Source organism: Macaca fascicularis, chromosome 2 (genome assembly GCF_037993035.2).
Source record: "Macaca fascicularis isolate 582-1 chromosome 2, T2T-MFA8v1.1".
NCBI lineage: Eukaryota > Metazoa > Chordata > Mammalia > Primates > Cercopithecidae > Macaca > Macaca fascicularis.
Genome location: NC_088376.1, coordinates 29,355,322 through 29,376,550, shown reverse-complemented (window position 1 = coordinate 29,376,550; position 21,229 = coordinate 29,355,322). Strand labels below are relative to the sequence as shown.

General features: G+C 37.2%; 1 long non-coding RNA gene across 1 annotated transcript; it reads right to left on the bottom strand.

Moving 5' to 3' along the window:
• Positions 1-3,194: 3,194 nt before the first annotated feature.
• LOC107128790 (uncharacterized) lies at positions 3,195-12,132 on the bottom strand. Its single transcript, XR_010584915.2, has 3 exons — positions 12,026-12,132; positions 11,423-11,473; positions 3,195-3,745 (listed from the first exon to the last, which is right to left on the bottom strand). It is a non-coding gene; the product is annotated as an uncharacterized lncRNA (long non-coding RNA).
• Positions 12,133-21,229: the final 9,097 nt, after the last annotated feature.

The window sequence follows — 21,229 nt, the reverse complement described above, 5'->3', positions numbered from 1 at the left end:
GTTAGCTATTTAATCAGTCAGGTTTATAATTTAGTTTGTAAACTCAGAGACCATATCTAGGTTTTACATAATATTGATTACATGATCAGGGCTCATTAAAGGATAATAATTTAAAAATCACTTCTAAGTGTTAGCTTTTCCTAGCTAATTTCCTTTTCATGTGAATGCTTCATGTTTTAATATATCACCCTTTTCTCTTATTTATTTATTTATTTATTTGCTCTAGAAAACTGGTGAGAATTCATCTAGAATGATGACAAAATTAATGGGAATTTAAATGGAAGTGTAATCTTATTGGAATTTCATTTCTGATGACATAATAATAGGCTTATATAGCACCTTTCATCTATGGACCTCTAGGCACTTTACAAACATTAGTTAATTCGCACAACAATCCTGTGAGGTTGGCAATTATAATCAGCCCCATTATGTAAATCAGGGAAGTGCAATACAGGGAGGTTAAGTTCCTCAGGCAACAGGGAAACTAGTGGCAGAGCCGGCATCAGACCACAAGCATCCAAATGCTTACAACTGCACACCCAAAGAAGCTTGTGGAAAGCCTACCATTTTAGTTGGTTGCCACGAAAAGACCTCTTTCCAAAAGAAAAAAAATCCCAAAGAAATGTCTAATCTTGCCATTGCTTGCAGTGCTCCACAACGGAAGTGAAAGAACTAGAAGGGTAGGGCAGTATAAAGGAGACTTGCCTCGCAATGTACTCTGCCAAGCTTTTTCTCACCAGGCCAAGACTCCAGCCAAAAGGCTATGTGCTATCCCTTTTTTCGCCAGCAACATTTGAAGGAAAAATAACCCAAATGCTAATATGAACATTGTTTATAATAGCAGAAATGATTTATTGAGCGTTTAATGGTTGATGGGCATTGTATTAAGATGTTTCATATACGTCACCTCATTTAATCTTTATAATAACCTATATATAAATATATTAACTATTGCTGTGTAACAAAGCACCCTAAAACCCAGGACTTAGAAAAAATATTTATTTTTGTTCTTCTATCTGTGGGTCAATGAGGGGGTTGGTGATGTAGGCTGGACTTGACCTCCAGCTGAAGGTTGGATCCAGGTCTACTCAACAAGCCTTTCCTACTCCTTAGACATCAGGATAGCTGGAGCATTTTTTCTCATGATAAGCATGTTTTAAACTGTTACTGCATCACATCTTCTGATATCCCACTAGCTGTGCAAGTTCAAGGCCAAAGCCAAAATATGAAGTACTTCCTGCCCAGGATGAGGTCCACCCAGTTGCATGACTAAATCCAATGTCAATGAAATAGGAAAGTTTATTCCTGATATAAAGTTGGTAGAAACAGTGAATATTTTTGAATAATTGAACCTATCATTGTAGCTATTCTTTTGTTCCTTCTTTTACTTTTTTTTTTTTTTCTTTTTGAGACAAGGTCTCACTCTGTGGCCCAGGATGGAGTGCAGTGACATGATCATGACTCACTGCAGCCTCTCTCTCTACCTCTTCGCCTTAAGCAATCCTCCCACTTCAGCCTCCCAAAGGGCTGAGATTGCAGGCATGAGCCACCGCACCCAGTCTTGTAGCTATTCTTGTTCCAATTTTACAGATGACAAAGCAAGCTGGAAGCAGGGAAGCCTTAAGAATTTGAATGTCTGGCTGGGCGCGGTGGCTCAAGCCTGTAATCCTAGCACTTTGGGAGGCCGAGGCGGGCGGATCACGAGGTCAGGAGATCGAGACCATCCTGGCTGACACGGTGAAACCCCGTCTCTACTAAAAAATACAAAAAACTAGCCGGGCGAGGTGGCGGGCGCCTGTAGTCCCAGCTACTGGGGAGGCTGAGGCAGGAGAATGGTGTGAACCCGGGGGGCGGAGCTTGCAGTGAGCTGAGATCCAGCCACTGCACTCCAGCCTGGGCGGCAGAGCGAGACTCTGTCTCAAAAAAAAAAAAAAAAAAAGAATTTGAATGTCTGTATGTCTCCCAGCCCTGCTCTGACTGCTCTCTTTTAACAGCAATTATAGGTTGCCTTCTCATTCCTCAGATTATCTACTCAGAAGTGACATAAACCCACCTTCTCTTCTTCACTGGAGATTAATGATTTAAATTACAGGGCCAAGCACTTCTCTGTCCTGGTTATGGCTTAAGCAGGGGCTAAATAGTCTTTTTCGCTTCTGTGCCTTTAGTTCCACATGAGACCAAGAAGTACTGAGCCCTCCTCAAACCTTCAACACCAGTGCATTTAAGCTATTAAACCGTCCTGTTGCATTTCAAAGAATGGATGCTGACAATTCACAGAAAGCACCCTTTAGCTTTTGGATGTATGAATTAATCATTCCAGTTAACTAGATACAAAGTTCACCTAAGGTCTCTGACCTTCTGAAGATAAATATTCAACATAGCCGACTTACTCAGTAGAAGCAATGCAAATTACCAACAGTCCCTGGGTCAAGGATCTGAGAGACAATAAGAAGTTCAAATAAATCAGACCATAAGGGGCAGACAAGAATTTTATTACTGATGTGAATACTGCACATCATCCACATACAGTTGTCTCCTGCCAATATCATCAGGGGCACCAAAAAGTGTGAGATAGGCTGGCTCAATTTTTGTACTTTTGTCAGCTGTTACATCTTCCAACTCTATTTTTAAGATGTAGAATTGTGAACACAAGAAAGGAGAAAGGCCTGCAACTTTATTAGTGTATACCTACCAGTTTAAAAGGAGTTAATAATATTTTAACACCTATAAAACTATGCAATGGATAGAAGTTGTGGCATTACAATGTTTGCTTTTCAAATTCCATTTTGCAGAGTGTAAGAATTCCTTGGCAGGGCTACAGGAGCAGCTGCAGGAAAACAGAGAGGCAGAGGTACAGTGCCTTTGGTCTCCCCTTATTCTACTGGAGCAGCTGCATTTTTATCTGCTTTATCAATTGAATTTCATGTACAATTACACTGGAATAAAAGCATTCTGCTGTTTTAAAAAATCGTTTTAAACCACTGGTTTTGATCACGTCTTTTTCTGCTATATTATTCATTTTTCTATACCAAACAACTGTGCTTATCTTGAACATGGCCTTAACATTTATTTATTTAAATTTTGGCTCTTTGCGTATCAGCAAAGAATGGTATTCTCTTTGCCATGTTTTTAGCCTTTTTCCAAAACATGCCCCATTTTGTCTTGATTGCTTTAATCTTTTTGTTCTCTTCTCCTTATGTTCAGCATCAAAATTGCTATTTTACTCCTAGCCTAGGGACAGGCATATTCGATACCATTTCAAATAAATAATCTAACTGGAGATTGGAGAGAAAAACAAGATCTCTGAGGTCTGGGAATGGCTGTGTTACATTTAATTTATGCAAAACCTTCTGTATCACACTCTCTGTAGGATTTTCTTTGAATTCCTGACCACTACCTTTCAGATAGTGGAGTTTCATGGAGCACACAGCAATGATCAGTATAACCCAAAGGGTTCTTTCCAGTCACTTCCACTCTCCATCTCTTTTTGTGAAATGTCACGTATGGATGAGCTGAGAGACCACAGGCACACTTGGGCTGCTCCCTGAAAGCCAGAGCTGCTTCATATCTATTTATATGTGGACATGATGAGGCCTCTTGGACAAACATAGCAACTCTTCACTGAAAATGTCTCAGTTCTATTTTTTAACACAATATTCCAACCCTCCCCTTTCTCTTACCATTAAAGGTATTGCCTCACATTGCACTATCCCTCAGCTTCTTGGTCCTCTGAACTGTGCTATCACTGTAACAGAGAGAGAAGAAAAAATTTAATCTCCAGTGATATCAAGTAACTCCTGTGTCTTTGGCACCATTGCTGGTGGAAATCTCTGGTCTATTTAAATTACTGTGAGTTTAGACTTCAAGAAAAACTCCTCACTGATTTTTCCTAAACATTCTTTTTTAATTTTTTAATTTATTTATTATACTTTAAGTTCTGGGATACATGTGAGGAATGTGCAGGTTTGTTACATAGATATACACGGGCCATGGTGGTTTGCTGCACCCATCAACCGTCATCTACATTAGGTGTTTCTCCTAATGCTATCCCTCCCCTAGTCCCCCACCCCCCAAAAGGCCCCAGTGTGTGGTGTTCCCCTCCCTGTGTCCATGTGTTCTTATTGTTCAATTCCCACTTATGAGTGAGAACATGCAACGTTTGGTTTCTGTTCCTGTGTTAGTTTGCTGAGAATGATGGTTTCCAGCTTCATCCATATCCCTGCAAAGGACATGACTCATCCTTTTTTATGACTGCATAGTATTCCATGGTGTATATATGCCACATTTTCTTTATTCAGTCTATCAATGATGGGCATTTAAGTTGGTTCCAAGTCTTCGGTATTGTGAACAGTGCTGTAATAAACATAAGTGTGCATGTGTCTTTATAGTAGAATTATTTATAATCCTTTATAAAGTAATGGGATTGCTGGGTTAAATGGTACTTCTGGTTCTAGATCCTTAAGAAATTGCCATGATGTCTTCCACAATGGTTGAACTAATTTACACTCCCACCAACAGTATAAAAGCGTTCCTATTGCCCCACGTCCTCTCTAGCATCTGTTGTTTCCTGACTTTTTAATGATAACCATTCTAACTGGTATGAGATGGTATCTCATTGGGGTATTTATTTGCATTTCTTTTGGCCAAGACAATCCTAAGCAAAAAGAACAAAGCTGGAAGCATCACACTAACTGACTTCAAACTATACTACAAGTCTACAGTAACCAAAACTGCGTGGTACTGGTACCAAAACAGATATATAGACCAATGGACCAGAACAGAGGCCTCAGAAATAACACCACACATCTACAACCATCTGATCTTTGATAAACCTCACAAAAACAAGCAATGGGGAAAGGATTTCCTATGTAATAAATGGTGTTGGGAAAACTGGCTAGCCATATGCAGAAAACTAAAACTGGACCATTTTCTTACACCTTAACAAAAATTAACTCAAGATGGATTAAAGACTTAAATGTAAGACCTAAAACCATAAAAATCCTAGAAGAAAAGCTAGGCAATACCATTCAGGGAATAGGCATGGGCAAAGACTTCATGACTAAAACATGAAAAGCAATGGCAACAAAAGCCAAAATTGACAAATGGGATCTAATTCCACTAAAAAGCTTCTGCAGAGCAAAAGAAACTATAATTAGAGTGAACAGGCAACCTACAGAATGGGAGAAACTTTTTGCAACCTATCCATCTGACGAAGGGTTAATGTCCAGAATCTACAAAGAGCTTAAACAAATTTACAAGAAAAAAAACAAACAATCCCATCAAAAAGTGGGCAAAGAGTATAAACAGACACGTCTCAAAAGAAGGCATTTATGTGGGCAACAAACATATGAAAAAAAAGCTCATCATCTCTAAATGTTCTTTATATTGGCAATCACTTTGAAATAAAACCCATGATAATTCTTAGTCATATTTTGGGGTTACTGATGAAAACTAGTTGTAATATTCATTATGAATCAGTACTAGTATTCAAAATGGGAGGGGTATATTGACTTCTATGAAATAAAACATATTTCCCTTCCCTGTAACACAAAGGTAGGCCAGTTGAGGTCCTAACAATCTTTTAATTTCTTCCACCAGCACTGCAGTATGGGTTAGTGTGTAAATTCTGATTTTGTGAAATACCAGTTACTTAAGTCTTGATAGTCAATGTCCCCAGTATGCCACCCATAACTTCTTTGGAATTAACAGTTTTGGGCACCTAGCACTACTAACTGTTGTCCCCTGTCAATCTTTGTCTAAATGTTTCCTCTGGTGACTGGATACATGTTCAAATGTACAATAGGCTGAAAGTACAGATAATTAGCACCCTTTGGGAATAGCACCAGCCTATAACTGCTAGGAGTTATAATTTATTATATTTTATTATAATTTATATATATATATATATAATGCGTATTCCATTTCTGTAACCCCTCAGTGAGATAACTCTGAGGGTCATGCTTCTACATTAAGCTCTAGAATTCTCCAGTGGTATTAAGCTCCAGTTGTCCACAGTGATAGTTGTCTTGAGATCTCATCATTTTTCTGTTCTCTTCCCTTCCCTGACTCACTTTCCACATTTCCTGCTGGCATCTTCAGCAATCAGCTCGCAAATAAACCACTTGAACTCAGGCCCTTTCTTTAGGATTTGCTTCTTGGGTAACTCAAACTAAAATACTATTCTATGCCTCAAATTCATCACTGGTAAGGGAGTGGGATGATAATAACTCCCCCAAAGGCTTGTAAAGATTAAATAAAACAGTATCTTTATACTCTTACCATTTCTATGGCCACAAAGTAGGCATTTAATAAATAATGTTAATCCATAGTATGTATCCTCCCATCTTACCTGTATACCTCTATCACCTGATACTCTGCCACTGTGTTCCCTACTCATTTCAATGAAGATACAGTGGTCTTCTTGCTCTTCCTCAAACATGCCAAGCACACTTCTCCTTCAGAGTCTCTGCACCCTCAGTGCCCTCTTCCAGATATCTGCATGGCTTTCTCCATTACTTCTTTATAAACCTTGCGCAAATGTGATCTGATCAATAAGAATTTCCCTGATCACCACATACAAAGTAGTATTTCCTATAAGATCTCAGTGCCCTCATTGCCCCACTTTATTTTTCTCCATTATAGTCATCATTGTCCACTAGATCAGAAACACCATAATGGCAGGAGCCATGTTTATTTTGTTTGTTGCTCCATCTCCAGCACCTATAAAAGGACTGGGCACCTAGTAAAAGGAAAAATTATATTTGTTGAATGAAACATCTTCATAAAATCCAAAATTTTAAAAGTCCTTTTAAGTGTAAAAATACTTAAAGATATACTGATTAGGATAATCTTATCAGATTATGCCAGTGGTGTGTGGGAGCTGGCTTATATATGCTCAAAATAGTGAATTAAATATTCAGCAATTTTCTTGACCGGTTCTTAAAGTGTTGCAGCTTGAAATTGGCCATGATGAAAATGTTCACACCATGGAAATTAGTAAATGTTATATATCAAGACTTTATTTGGGAAGGGGGAATCTGTTTGTCACCACACTACTGATGACAGCTAAAATTCTGGAGCAAACAGAATTTTAAAAGAAAAGTGCTTTTAGGCTAGAACATAGCTTTGGAGTAAGGATAAAGGATAACATTATTGAACACTGATATCATCCTTTGGGCCTTATGTTGAGCTTTATGTCTGAGAGATAGTGCAGAATTATCCCCCAGGCAGATTTAATAAGATTTGCTTCTATGTTACATTGCACCATGCATACATTTCTACTACTCTTCATATGACATGAATTTTTCATTGTTAATATATAAACAGTTGGCTCTATGAGGACAAGACACTGTTCATCTTTATAATCCCTGGAGACTAACAAAATTTGCCCACACGGCAGGCTGGTGAGTGCTTGAACGACACAGTGATAAAAGTCAGGATTATGATGACTGACACAAAAAGTAAGGCCATATATAACTGACCCCATAATGCTTCCTTTCACAGTATCTTAAAGAATGAAGTTGAGTCTAACCTCACCTTCAATTTGCAATCACTTCTATTAAAATGATGAAAATAATTCAATCAGCTCAGTCCATTTTTCTTTTCTTTTTCTTTTTTTTTTTTTGAGATGGAGTTTCGCTCTTGTTGCTCAGGCTGGAGTGCAATGGGGCGATGTTGACTCATCACAACCTCCGCCTCCGCAAGATTCAAACAGTTCTCCTGCCTCAGTCTCACAAGTAGCTGGGACTACAGGCATGCGCCACCACACCCAGTTAATTTTGTATTTAGTAGAGACAAGTTTTCTCCATGTTAGTCAGGCTGGTCTTGAACTGGTGGCTTCAGGTTATCCGCCCACCTCCGCCTCCCAAAGTGCTGAGATTACAGGCATGCACCACCGTGCTGGGCCTCCTCAGTCCATTTTTCTTTGCACAAATAAACTCTGCTAAGGATAGGGGTTCTCAAGACATAAATTCTAGTCAACTTGTAAATATATGCTGACTTCTGAAGCCACAGAAATATATCATGAAGAATAAGTTTCAATTTTGACCTTGCATGCCATTCACAAAAGAAGGGTTATTGAAAGTCTGAGTAATATTTTTCTCCTTAGATGAGCATATTAGGTGAGGCAGGAGAGATTATGCTGCAATAACAAATAAACTTAGAAATTGTGGTGCTAGAAATCAATAAAAGTTATTTTTCATTTGCATCTTAGTCTTATGTGAGAGATGTGGCTTTCTCAATAGATCTCCTCCAAGGCACCTCTACACAATTTCCATGGTGGGATCTCAGTCATACCAGCCCCCTGTAATTGGAAGAGATAATGGGAAAGGTAATCTTTCTGTGTATCATGAAAAAAATTATTCTGATGAGCATCTATTCAGTCTCTGCCAAAATGTGTCTAAAAATTATCAGATATTCTATACATAAATTCATTTTACAGGAAATCTCACTACCTCAATTTACTGATAATGGCCCACTTTTCCTGTGAGTACAAGTCTCTGTTTGCTGCCTAACCAATAGCCTTCTATTTCTCTGCTGTTTAGGAGAGCCTGCATTTTTCACTTAGAGCCTGGTTTTCCTAGCTTCCTGTCTTTAACTTTATGAATCTGAAAGACAAATCTGGTGGGAAGTTCTGGGAAAGATTTTCTTCCCTAATTGAAAAGAGAACAGAAGTACATTTCCCTATTTTCCTCCATTGATCCATTGATGTGGCCATGCAGTCTATTGCATTTGAAATTAGGACTGCCATCTCGTGACAATGAGAAGAGGCACAGCAAAGGTACAGAGGATGGTGAGTTTGAAAGATGGAAGTTACATGCCTCCTGAAAACAGCAAAGAGCCATTGAATTAACTCTGGAACCCATATATGTTGGGACTCTTGTTAATCGAGACAACTTTTTTTCCATATTAAGATATTTTTCAGTGTATTTTTTATTTAAATGGTTTTAGGATATTTATGGCATTTCAATAGGAGTTTTTAAGTGCCTAATTGATACAAGGTACAGTGTTAGCTGCAGAAAGATGTTTTCCACTCACCTCAGATCTGTTCCAATTTCACCCAAAATGCTGCCAAACATCTCCTTCAAAAAGGCAAGCAAATACTCTCTGATATTGAGGTTTACCTACATATTTAATTTGGAACCTCTCCATTCCTAGAAGATGGACTACAGTTTTAGAACTGTTAAAGTTTGACAGCCTCAAGAGAGACTGTCAGGGTGGACCACCCCTGTTATTAAAAACAACAACAAAACTTGACAATGAAAACCAAGCCTCAAAGAATGGTCTCTAATAAAGAGATGGAGACTAGGGGAGTTAAATTATCCTTTATTTCAAAGTAACAGCAATGTTTGTTTTTTTCCCAGGTAGATCAAGAGAAAAGAACTTTGTGGGGAGCTTGGGACTCAGGGAGAAAAGGAGGTGAGAGAAAGTTTTCTGTAGTGAAACATGTCAGCTAACCAAGGCTAAGCATAGAGAGGACAAGGCACCTTGGCTACGCTGATGTCTGATCTTTTCGTTTACATTGTTTTCTCTTTCTGCTTGTATTTCACCATCATTATTCCCAATTTTTCAGCAGTTGTTACACATAATAGAGTTACATATTGCTTTCTTAAAGAATAAGGTGAGCACGGTGTTTGAGTTTGCTTAGGACTTTTCCAGTCTTAGCCAAGAAAGTCCCACATTCAAGGCAAACCCAAATGGCTTGTTATCCTACTTAGAAAATGAAGGCAAGAGAGTGAGACCTGTGAGTGGGAGTGGTAATTAAATGGTGAAAGCCGATCAAAATTGAGATGCGAGTAGTATTCTGACCAAGAAGTGAGGGATCCAAGGAGAATGTAAATTTTATTTTCATGGGAATTCTAAATGATATAGGATAGGTGGTTACACTTACCTCAAGGACACAGGAAGTCAAATTGACTATATTAATGGTAAAGAAAAGAGTAACTCCAGAGGGTTGGGGATTTGGAAACATAGGGATCCTGGTATTGCCAGATTAAACTAATTTCTATAATTGTGGCAAATGCTGAGAAATTCAGGGCTCACTAAGAACGTATAACAAAACAATCTCTCTGGAAGCATCTGGAAAGTCCTCCTTGAAGACAAAGTCCTGGCTATGTTGAATTTGAAGTCTTTCAGGCAGATTCATTCTCTAGCATCACTGACATAAAGTAGTGACTTCTAATGAGTACAATTAATGGAGACTTTTTGTGACTGGAGAAAGAACTTGCAAACTAGTGTGAGAATTACTATAATTCTGATTTTAGCTGCTTCAAGCAATCTTTAATAGGCCCTTTCTCCTTCTATGAGGCTATCCCATCCTCAAAATGTGCCAGAGTTTAATCTCTCTACTTCATTTCTACTCAGCTTTGCCTAAAGATAAAATTTTCACAAAGATCAATTCTACTTAATGTATTATCTAGTTAGAGAGTCGATCCTCCCAGATACAGTCACTTCATGTGGAGGAGTGATGATAGTGCTGGATCACTTCAGCCATCAGTGTAAGGTGTTGGGACATACAATTTTGACTCCAGGAAACTCAAGATCTCTCCTGAGTAAAGCCAGTTTCCAGAATGAACAAGAAAAAACTTATCTCTGACTATATGTACCACATTCCTCAGAATCCCCCTGAATTCCTTTACCTAGACAGCTTGTTGTCCATGTGGGAAAATATACCATGCAACTTTTTCAATTATACAGAAGACAACTTTCTCCAGCATTTCAATAAAATTCAGTGTTACTGGCTTCATATTCCCACTAATGTATTGTAATCATATACTTGCTATTTCTGATTAGCAATAATATCATTGCAGCTTATTAGGTCAAAAGACCACTAAGAGAAATTCATTTTAAGAATGAGGTCATTGAAAAAAACAGGTTGCAATGAAGACTGTAAAGCAGACACTTGTTCTTTGGTGAAAACGTTCATACATTCTGAACTGAATAAATCTAACATATTTTAAATATTATATTGTTTCAAAAAATAACAAATTGTCAAGTCCTGCTACTTATCACTGTGTGATCTTAGGCAAGAAACTGGAACCATAAATGAAGTACTTATAAACAGCACATGCAGCAGCATTCCAAAAGGCAGTCTTCTTTCATACTTTGGTTTACAGTGTATATCTTTTTTTTCCCCCAACATAACTGTAACCACCTTGAGGCAGAACCTCTTTACTCCCCCAAGGACAGTCTGCACCAGAATGCACCTAGTAGAAGTGTAATATATATCTGTAAGATCTAAAGCTAAATCGTTGATTGTAGGTTACTCATTATGCTGTTCCAATCTTCATTGCACTTTATGATGTGTAAAACAGGAATATAGCTTATCAACTATAATCCATTTTTTGAGGCTCAGAATGATTTTTGAGATCAAATAGGGCAGTGGGAAGAATTGCTGAGTTTGAATATGGCCTCTACCACTTACTTGCTGTGAGATTTGGACAGATTCCTTATTTCTCTGCTTCAGTTTCCTCATCTGTAAATAAAGACAAGAGTATCTATGATCAAGTAATTACGAAGAGTAAATGAATTATAAATAAAAAGGGCTTAGAATTGTGTTTGGTGTAATAGCAAGTACTTTATGGTTGTCTTTTATTCAAATAAATTTATAAAATCATATGATTTTACAGAATTGATCTGTAAAAAATCACTATATCTACTTTCTTTCTGCCCAACCTATTACTAAATCCATGGTATACCTTACAATCAATGATATCTTAAAAAAAAAAAAAGGAAAGAAATAGAGTTGCTAAAGAAAACCAAAGAAGACACAATGAGAAAAATGACTAAGGAAAATGGAGACAGAGAAGTGAGAGAAAGTGATAAGATGCATGGAAACCAAACTCAAAACCTGGCCCATTGCTGTTCTCTGGTTGCTAGATTTTGAAAATGATACTGATCTTATAATTTTACTTGGATAAGAAAACAAAGTAGCCAATAAGAACTGAACATTATTTCAGTTACAGTTATTTAGTCATCTCCTGACATACAGGGTTGGTTGAAAGGATTTGTTCACTTTTCCCCTTACCTCCTCCTTTCCGATGTTTGTTTTTCACCGGGGTGGTTGGGAAGGAAGCTGTGGCAGCAATGAGGAATGTGAGAAGTTCTGACTGTCTCCTTGCCCTTTGCCTAGAAATATCAGTATCATGATCATAATATTTAAATTGATGAATGGAAAGCCATAAAACTTGGTGGAAAACAATATAGGATGCCTTTTTATTTCATATTGACACGATTCAAGCTTTAGCCTAAGAATACTTACATAAAAATAAGCAACTTTTCTTTTACAAACTATGATGTCTTCACATTTCATTTCAGGGTCACCTTTGAAACAGTTTTCTACCCAGCTTCTTAAATTATGCTTTATAGAAAACTAGTTTCATGAAATATTTGTTGTTGTTTTATATTTTTATGTCTTTTCCCCTCATGACTAATGCCATTTTTAAAAAAAGTTCAGTGGTCAAAAAAGTAAGGAAAACATTGAGTTAACCAAAATTTAACAAGTGTCTTTTTGATAGGAATTTTCAGAATCTTTATTATGCCAACAAGCATCATCCATCTTTTAGAAGAAGATACCATAGGCAGTTTTTGCCAAATGTATTCGATCATGTAACATTTATAGCAATTTTTTCATGGTACATTGCAATGGTTGATGGACATGCTTTAGGAAAAACATTATGAAAGGCTGACTAAATTCAATGATGCAATGCATTTCTTTAACATTCTGTACTTTTCAAAAAAACAAAACCCTTTCACATATATAGTAATAATTCTTCATCACAACAGTCCCTAGGAAGCAACAGAAAAATAATTAATACAGCCATTTTATGGATCTCATAAACAGAAGCCTTAAAGGTTGAATTATTTTCTCAATGTCATACCATATGACATAGAGGACTTAGGTCTCTTGATTCTATGCCTTATCCTATTGAACATCTTATTCAGGATACATTTTTTTAAAAATCATTGTAGTCCTATACCAGCTCTCATCTATCTGCTGCAAACCCAGTGAGGAATTATGACATCTGAGGGCATATAGTACTTTGCGTCTTGGTCCCTGGGTTAAACTGGAAAGAGATATTTCTGAGAAGCCAGTAGCCATTGGAGGCAGCTATGAAGCAACCATAAGAGAATTTGAAGCAGACCTTCTGATACTGATTGACAAGAGACTGGTATAGGGCTGGAACCTGGAGCTCTGATAATCAGGTTATTGCTTAGGAGGTGATGAATAAGAGCCATGTTGGCTAAAACTCTGTCTTATTAGTTGTTGGCCACAAGGCCTGTAAGTAGATCATCATATAATGTCACAATCTGCTAATATGATGCGGAGTGGACCTTCTGCTTATCAGCTCCCAGGTCTGGAAGGTCAAGAAGAGCTGAGTGAGGTCGAAAGAAAGAAATCGTGATGCTAACTACTTTGCCTTCCATTTGGAGCTTTAAAGGTAGAAGACATTTTTGGTGATGATACTTGGTTTAACCCAGCACATCAAGATAAAACAACAACAACAACAAAAACAGACTTGGAATTCAACACCAAACACCATTATTATAGGCAATCCACTGCTGTGGTTTGGATGTGGTTTGTTCCTGTCAAAATTCATATTGAAGTTTTATTGCCAGTGTAGCAGTATTGAAGGTGGGGCCTAGTCAGAGGTGTTTGAGTCATGGGGGGTGTATCCCTATGAATAGGTTAAGGCCTTCTTGAAAAGTAAGTTCCTGCTGTCACAGATATAGATTAGTTCCCACAATAGCAAGTTGTTATAAAGCAAGTTTCCTTTACCTATTTGGCCCCTTCTTCACATCCACTCCCCTGTTGACTTTCTGTCATGCTATGATGCAGCATGAAAGCCTTTCTAGAAATCAGCACCGTGCTCTTGAACTTCCCAGCATGTAGAACCATGAGTTAAATAAAACTGTTTTATTCATAAATTACCCAGCCTCAGGTATTCTGTTTTAACAATACTAACCAGACTAAAGCATCCACCTTCTCATGATTCAAGTCTCCAAAGATGAAAGGAATGTGCAAAGTTAAGTACAAACTACAGCTTCCCAGGGAAGAGAACTCTATTCAGCCAAAAGTCAGTTAATCTCATAATATGTTTTTGTGTGCTAAGTGGTATTTCACTGTATAAGTTGTCTAAGCAGCACACGCTGAATTGTCACCAGCCTCCAGAGCTGTAGGAAAAGAAAATGATCGCTTATGTATCTTGGTGGCTTATCAGGGAACATGGAAGAATTAATGTATTTATTCTTTCTTCTGAGATTAAATGTAATTGCTTTAAAAAGATAATCATGCTATTGTTTGAATTGTATGCATTTCTTATGAAGCACTAATACATTTTCCTGTAGTCTGACAAAGTGTATGGTCTCTTATCCTCATTTCCCTGTGGATAAATACTTTGTTAATTAATAAAGTATTATACGAGCACTTAGTGTCTGCATTTAACAGTGCAAGGATTTCATTCAGATTATGTTAATAGATTGTTCACATTATTCCTTGCATTAATTACAACTTCTTTCTGTGGTTTCATCATAAGAGCATTGTCATTGTGAATACAGGGGGCTTTTTGGATTATATTCTTGTTTGACTGCTGAAGTAATGCTAGGGAAATATTATTATATCGAGCACTACTCTCTAGGACTTGGCAAAAGCAAAAGCAGATTCAATTATTCTCAAATCTTAGAGGAAACACAATTAGTTACAGTCTGGCCTACTTGAATCAAAATCAAGCAATTTGGGAATTTCTCTATAACCTACAATATCTTAGAAAAAAATTATAAAATTAGTATTTCATATCATGATACCTTAGGCATAATTATCAGAAAAAAAAAATAAAAGGTTTCCTCCCAGTAATTGGTAAACGTGGAATTCAAATGAAGCAAATATGTAGCATGGGTATAAATCTTAGGCCACAGGCATGCAAGAAATTTCACTTTCTTTTTCCCAAATCAGCTTAATTCTGACTCACCTCACCTTATCTAAGTAAGCTCTAGATATCTGCTGTGCTGGTGGGAAATTTAATTGGGGGCGTGTGGACTACCCCCTTTGCCCAGTGTTATGCAAAGGTTCCCAGGTCTTAGGTAATACCTGGAAATGAGGAAGGCCCTGGGTCATCAGCCATTAGTGTGTTATGGTTACTACTGAGGCACGGCAGGCCTAGTGCTCAGGGTCCCTTCAGGTCTGCCTATGCTCCATTTGTACTTGAGCTGTTTGATGTACTTTGGAAGGCTGAGGATCTCTATGTCTGCCCTGGGGATGAGCCTCCTCAACCATATCTCAAGGAAATCATTCACTCACCAGTCTACAGGCAGAGTACTACCACAAGGAAATATGCCAGTCCTCACCATCCCATTCTCCTCCTCCATCTCTTTTTCTTTCCTGGGAAATATTTTTCTACGTCATGCCTGTTGCTCTGATAGTCACTTACTTCCTCTGTCTCTAGTTGTCCTCAAAAGCAATCTTAGCATTTATCTTTTTAGGCTTTTCCTAGCCAGATGGTAACTGAAGATCTCTGCCAGGCCAAAACATCTCAGAGGTCTATCTGCAAAAGGGTCAGCTATGTGCTTAGAATACAGGTGTGGGGAATAAACATACAGGGCAAACACATATACATTATCTTGAAACAAATCCTGGAACATAAACTATTTTCCAAAGACATGCAATTTTATTAAAAAATAAACTTTACAAAATACAGTTCTGATGTTACTATTTCAGATAAAATGAGAAATGATTTGTAAAAATAAAACTAGTTTGAATTCAGAATTTATAAAAGCCCACATTTGGTGTTTTACATGGGAATGTGATAAAACATTAACATTTGATGTTTTGTCTATTTGTTTATAGAAGTGATTAGGTTATTTTCATTTTATTTCTTAAATATTCTCACGAAGTGTAACTTTAGAAACTAAGAAGCAGGTTTTCTTTCCTCCCTTTTTATGCACACTCCTATAGTCATTCTTGCCTCTAGAGTCTTCCTGTTCCAACTCCTTCCGGGTGTACCCAGCTCCACATGCAGTTTTTCTCACTCATGACCACCTCTTGCCCTTTGTACCAACACTTTTCGCATATCTAGGGCTGCAGATTTAGCAAATAAAAATACAGGACAACAATTAACTTTGAAGTTTACATAAACAATGAAAAAGTTTTTAGAAAAAGTATGTTTCAAATATTGCATGGGACATACTTATAGAAGAAAAAAATCTCATTGTTATGTGAATTTCAAAGTTAACTGCACATTCTGTATTCTATCTGGCAATTCTACTTATATTCCCAGGTCATTATCTCACTTTTCTCCAACCTTTCCCACCTCTTTTCACAGAATATTGTTCCATGTAACTAATCTATGGGTATGAAGTTTTAGTTAAGCAAAATAAATAAGCTCTAGATATCTGCTGTACTGCATTCAACCTACAGCCAGCAATAATGTATTATACACTTAAAACTTTATTAAGAAGATTGATCTTACCACAATAAAACAAAATTAGACAAAGAAAAAGCATTGTAGTAAATATGAAAGAAATTTCAAAGCAGAGGTACTTTGATTGAACACCCCACAATCTTTGATGAATTTCTCAACCTGTTCTCTTAGACCCTGAACTGTCTTAGAAATAGGAAACTGGCTTCAAAAAGTATAATCTAACAGCCTCAGAATTCCATACTTATGGTGGAAACAGAGTTAAAATAAAGAGTTATAATTTAAGTCAGAGGACTTCGTGTGATGTAAGATAGAAAACTTGAACAGTTTATAATAATCAGGCATCCTGAATTCATAAAATAAAAGGAAAAACATCACACTACAGTTTAGAAAAAAAGGAGACTTTTTTTGTTTTTAACTCGATAGCACTAGAGTTAGAAAAGTAAGCTGATTGAATGGTTCTCTTTAGAAACCATCCATTTGGAATATGAAGACCCTTGTTGTAAAGAGAGGAGTGGCTGGGGAGGCGAAGCCCATTAAAGTTGGCAGTTGTGCTTTGTCAACTATTTAGTGTGGTTGAAGCAAAGGTAAAGTAGCAAGGATTATTCCTGCAGGAAAATATATTTAAGCTTATAGGCCAGGCTTTACAAGTAAGAGTGCCAGGACAAGAAAAGTAGAGGTTTTATTTCAGGGCAAAATAAGAAATGCACAGGATATGGTCCTTCTGGTTCAACAAAGTCTCCAAGATGCTTTCAAGTTGAACATGTTTCTGAGCATTGCAAGGATAGCTCATAAATGGTTATTCTTAAACTGTTGCTTATTAAATCAAATCTGAATCTGGCAAAGTAACAGCAGAAGCCTGGGGAAAGCCAGTAGATGATGCATTAATGCAGCCTTGAAAATAATTTTCAAGTCTTACTCGGCAACAGAATTTGGTTATATCCTGCTTCATATGGAATGATTTCATTCCTTTGGGGTTTTTTTTGTTTATTTGTTTGTTTGTTTTTTTTAACAATCTGCCTTCCATAATAGCTATTTAAAGTAAGCATTAAATTTATCAAAAGTGTATTCTTTATTGTAATTAATTCTAAAAGATAGAAGAATACCATCTTCTTCTGCAAACAGAATGAGCACCTATGGAATTCAACAATATTTATGAAGAAAGAAATTGTATTTATATAGGAGAAAAAAAAGCAGTAGATTGAGGCAGATCTGTGTTTAAAACACAGCTCATTTACTAGCTGTGTGGCTTTGGATGGATCCATTAACCTCTCCGAATTTCTTTCCTTAATTATAACATGCACTAATAATGTCTTGCATACATGAGAGTTACGAATTAAAAATAATATGTGTAAAGTGTTTCACACACAATAATAGCTACAATCTAATGAGGCCTATTAAGATATCCTGAGGCTCATAAAGGAGAATTGCTGAGACCTCTTGAATAACATTTCTCAAAATGTGTTGGGAAAACATTAGTCCCTACCGATGTGTCTGCTATTATCAAATTTGGGAAATGTGTTTTATAGGCTTCTATTAGAAATTAGTAAAGACTCTGAGAAGCTCTGCAACTAAGAAATCTGCTTCAGTTCAACACTGAGTTTTCAAGGCCTGAGAATTCTGCAACCTTTTATTAGACATCAACAGGAATTCCAGTCTTGGGTGAACTTTGACCCTGACATCAAAAAAGAAAGCCAATTCATTACAGTTTGTTCAGCTGAAGATGTGTTTCTTACTATGTTATTTTGATGTTGTTACCTTTCTTTTTCACTGATTTTTTTAACCTCCAGTTTTAATTCATGAAAAGAAATTTGAAGGAAATGTCATTTACTAAAAGTATAGCATTTGTCAGATGGATAGATTGCAAAAGTTTTCTCCCATTCTGTAGGTTGCCTGTTCACTCTGATGATAGTTTCTTTTGCTGTGCAGAAGTGCTTTAGTTTAATTAGACCCCCATTTGTCAATTTCGGCTTTTGCTGCTATTGCTTTTCGTGTTTTAGTCATGAAGTCTTTGCCCATTCCTATGTCCTGAATGATATTGCCTAAGTTTTCTTCTAGGGTTTTTATGGTTTTAGGTTTTACGTTCAAGTCTTTAATCCATCTTGAGTTAATTTTTGTATAAGGTGTAACAAAAGGCTCCAGTTTCAGTTTTCTGCATATGGCTAGCCGGTTTTCCCAACACTGCTTATTAAATAGGGAATATTTTCCCCATTACTTGTTTTTGTCAGGTTTGTCAAAGATCAGATGGTTGTAGATGAGTGGTGATATTTCTGAGGTCTCTGTTCTGTTCCATTGGTCTGTACATCTGTTTTGGTACCAGTACCACGCTGTTTTGGTTACAATAGCCTTGTAGTATAGTTTGAAGTCAGGAAGCGTGATGCCTCCAGGTTTGCTCTTTTTGCTTATGATTGTCTTGGCTATATGGGCTCTTTTTTGGTTCCATATGAAATTTAAAGTAGTTTTTTCTAATTCTGTGAAGAAAGTCAGTGGTAGCTTGATGGGGATAGCATTGCATCTATAAATTACTCTGGGGATTATAAATAATTCTACTATAAACACACATGCACACGTATGTTTATTGCAGCACTATTCCCAACAGCAAAGACTTGGAAACAACTCAAATGCCCATCAATGATAGACTGGATAAAGGATATGTGGCACATATACACCATGGAATACAATGCAGTCATAAAAATAGATGAGTTCATGTCTTTTACAGGGACATGGATGTAGCTGGAAACCATCATTCTCAGCAAACTAACACAGGAACAGAAACATGCACAGGAGCGGTGCATGTTCTCAATCATAAGTGGGAGTTGAACAATGAGAACACACGGACACAGGGAGGGGAACATCACACACTGGAGCCTGTCAGAGGGTGGAGGACTAGGGGAGGGAGAGCATTAGCACAAATACCTAATGTAGGTGACAGGTCGATGGGTGCAGCAAACCACCATGGGACGTGTATACCTATGTAACAAACCCACACATTCTCCACATGTATCCCACAACTTAAAGTATAATAATTTTTTTTTTAAAAAGATATACCAATCTATTTTCTTACTATGGGACTTTTCCTATGCAACTTTCAAGTTTAAGGTTTTGTCATCTGACCTAATTCATTTATTTAAGGAACTATTATATTTACAACAAAGAAAATGCACTGATCCTTTGTCTTATGAAAGACATATGAATGCTACTTTCCCAGCTTCTGTAGATACAGATGCTGAATTGCCTCAGCTCACATACTAAGCCTTTCGCCTCACCTCATTCTATCAAATTCCACTGGTTTTCGCCCTCACTGTTCTTTCCATCTAAGGCAATACTTACCATCACAACATAAATATAATCTCCACTCTTTCACTTGTTTTGCTCACAAACTTCATCTCTTCCCCAACTAGGCCTCTTATTCCCATGAAAAAATTGGGAAATAGCATTTCTACAACAGCTGTACAGAATGTACATGAATCAGGTCATTTACCCCCACCCTGGGCTTGCAATTCCATGATCCATCCCTCATCAACTTGACTCCCCTGCTTCCTGGAGCCTCAACAGAAAGAGTCTCACCTAATCAATCCCAACTTCAACAGTTAGATTTAGACATTTTTAGTAACTCAGAGGCAAATTGTTGGTAACTAGAGAATCAAGTATTTTTGGCAATAGATATATAAAATAGCAGCAATTATTATACGGCTGGGAAAGTACATATGATTATATTACAAGATAAGACTTATCTATAAGCAGACTAATAACACAGTCTTACTTAGGTACTGTTTTTGGTCTTTGGATGAAGTAGTCTATTAGTAATACACTGTAATCCAGAAGTTGCCAAAGTTGCTCCCATCTGTCCTTTTTGAGCATTTCATATGTGGCCATCATGCAATGAGCCCAGAGACCAACAGCTCCAATCCTACAGGACTTGTAAAAAGCACTAGTTGTGAAATGCAGCCAGAGAACTCATCGCATGATCTCAATTCCTAAAACATTGCACCATCAAACAGACATGCTGGATTGGCAGTGGCTGGCTGAATGATGTCCAAGACCACAGTCACGGCAGTGAAAGGACTGAGGTGTTTTGGCACCAAATGTGGTGAATGGTTCCTCCATGGTATGCTTGCTTCCAGGTGCTATGATAAAAACCTTGGCTTTTTGATGATTCCTAAAATTATTCCTCTACCCAACATAAGACTATAAACAAAACGGAATATGGATGAACTCCTTGGATGGTGAAATATACGATTACTATTATGGCAGAATGTTATACACCTACTCATAATCCAACTTTAGTTTTATTTTTAATATTGTTATTTTGACACATATGAACACTCACTGTAATAAAATTCCAGTGTAAGGTTTTTTTTCATCAAGTTTCACCTTCCCAGAGCAGGAGGCTTTTGAATTAAAAAATCTAATAACAATATCCAGCACACATAGCAATTTTCCCAATACAAACACTACTCTTAAATACTTCACATGTATTGACTATCTTAATCCTCACAGCAATACTATGAAGTAGATACTATTATTATTCACATTTTAGAGATGACAAGTGAGGTCAAATCATTCGAGTTGTGTAGACTGAAGCACTGTGATTGATTGTGAGCAGTTACAGACCTGACAGCCCTGTTGGAGTTAGGCAGCAGAAGAAAAGGACTTGAGGTTGACATCGTCCTTGCCTAAATGATAACTATAGGAATCATTCTCATCACAGCTGCCCCAGTTTTCTAACCTGCAAGATAAATATATACTTATCTCTCCTCCCAGAATATCTGAAAATGTACTTACAAACCTCATAAAAACCCATGCCAACCACTATG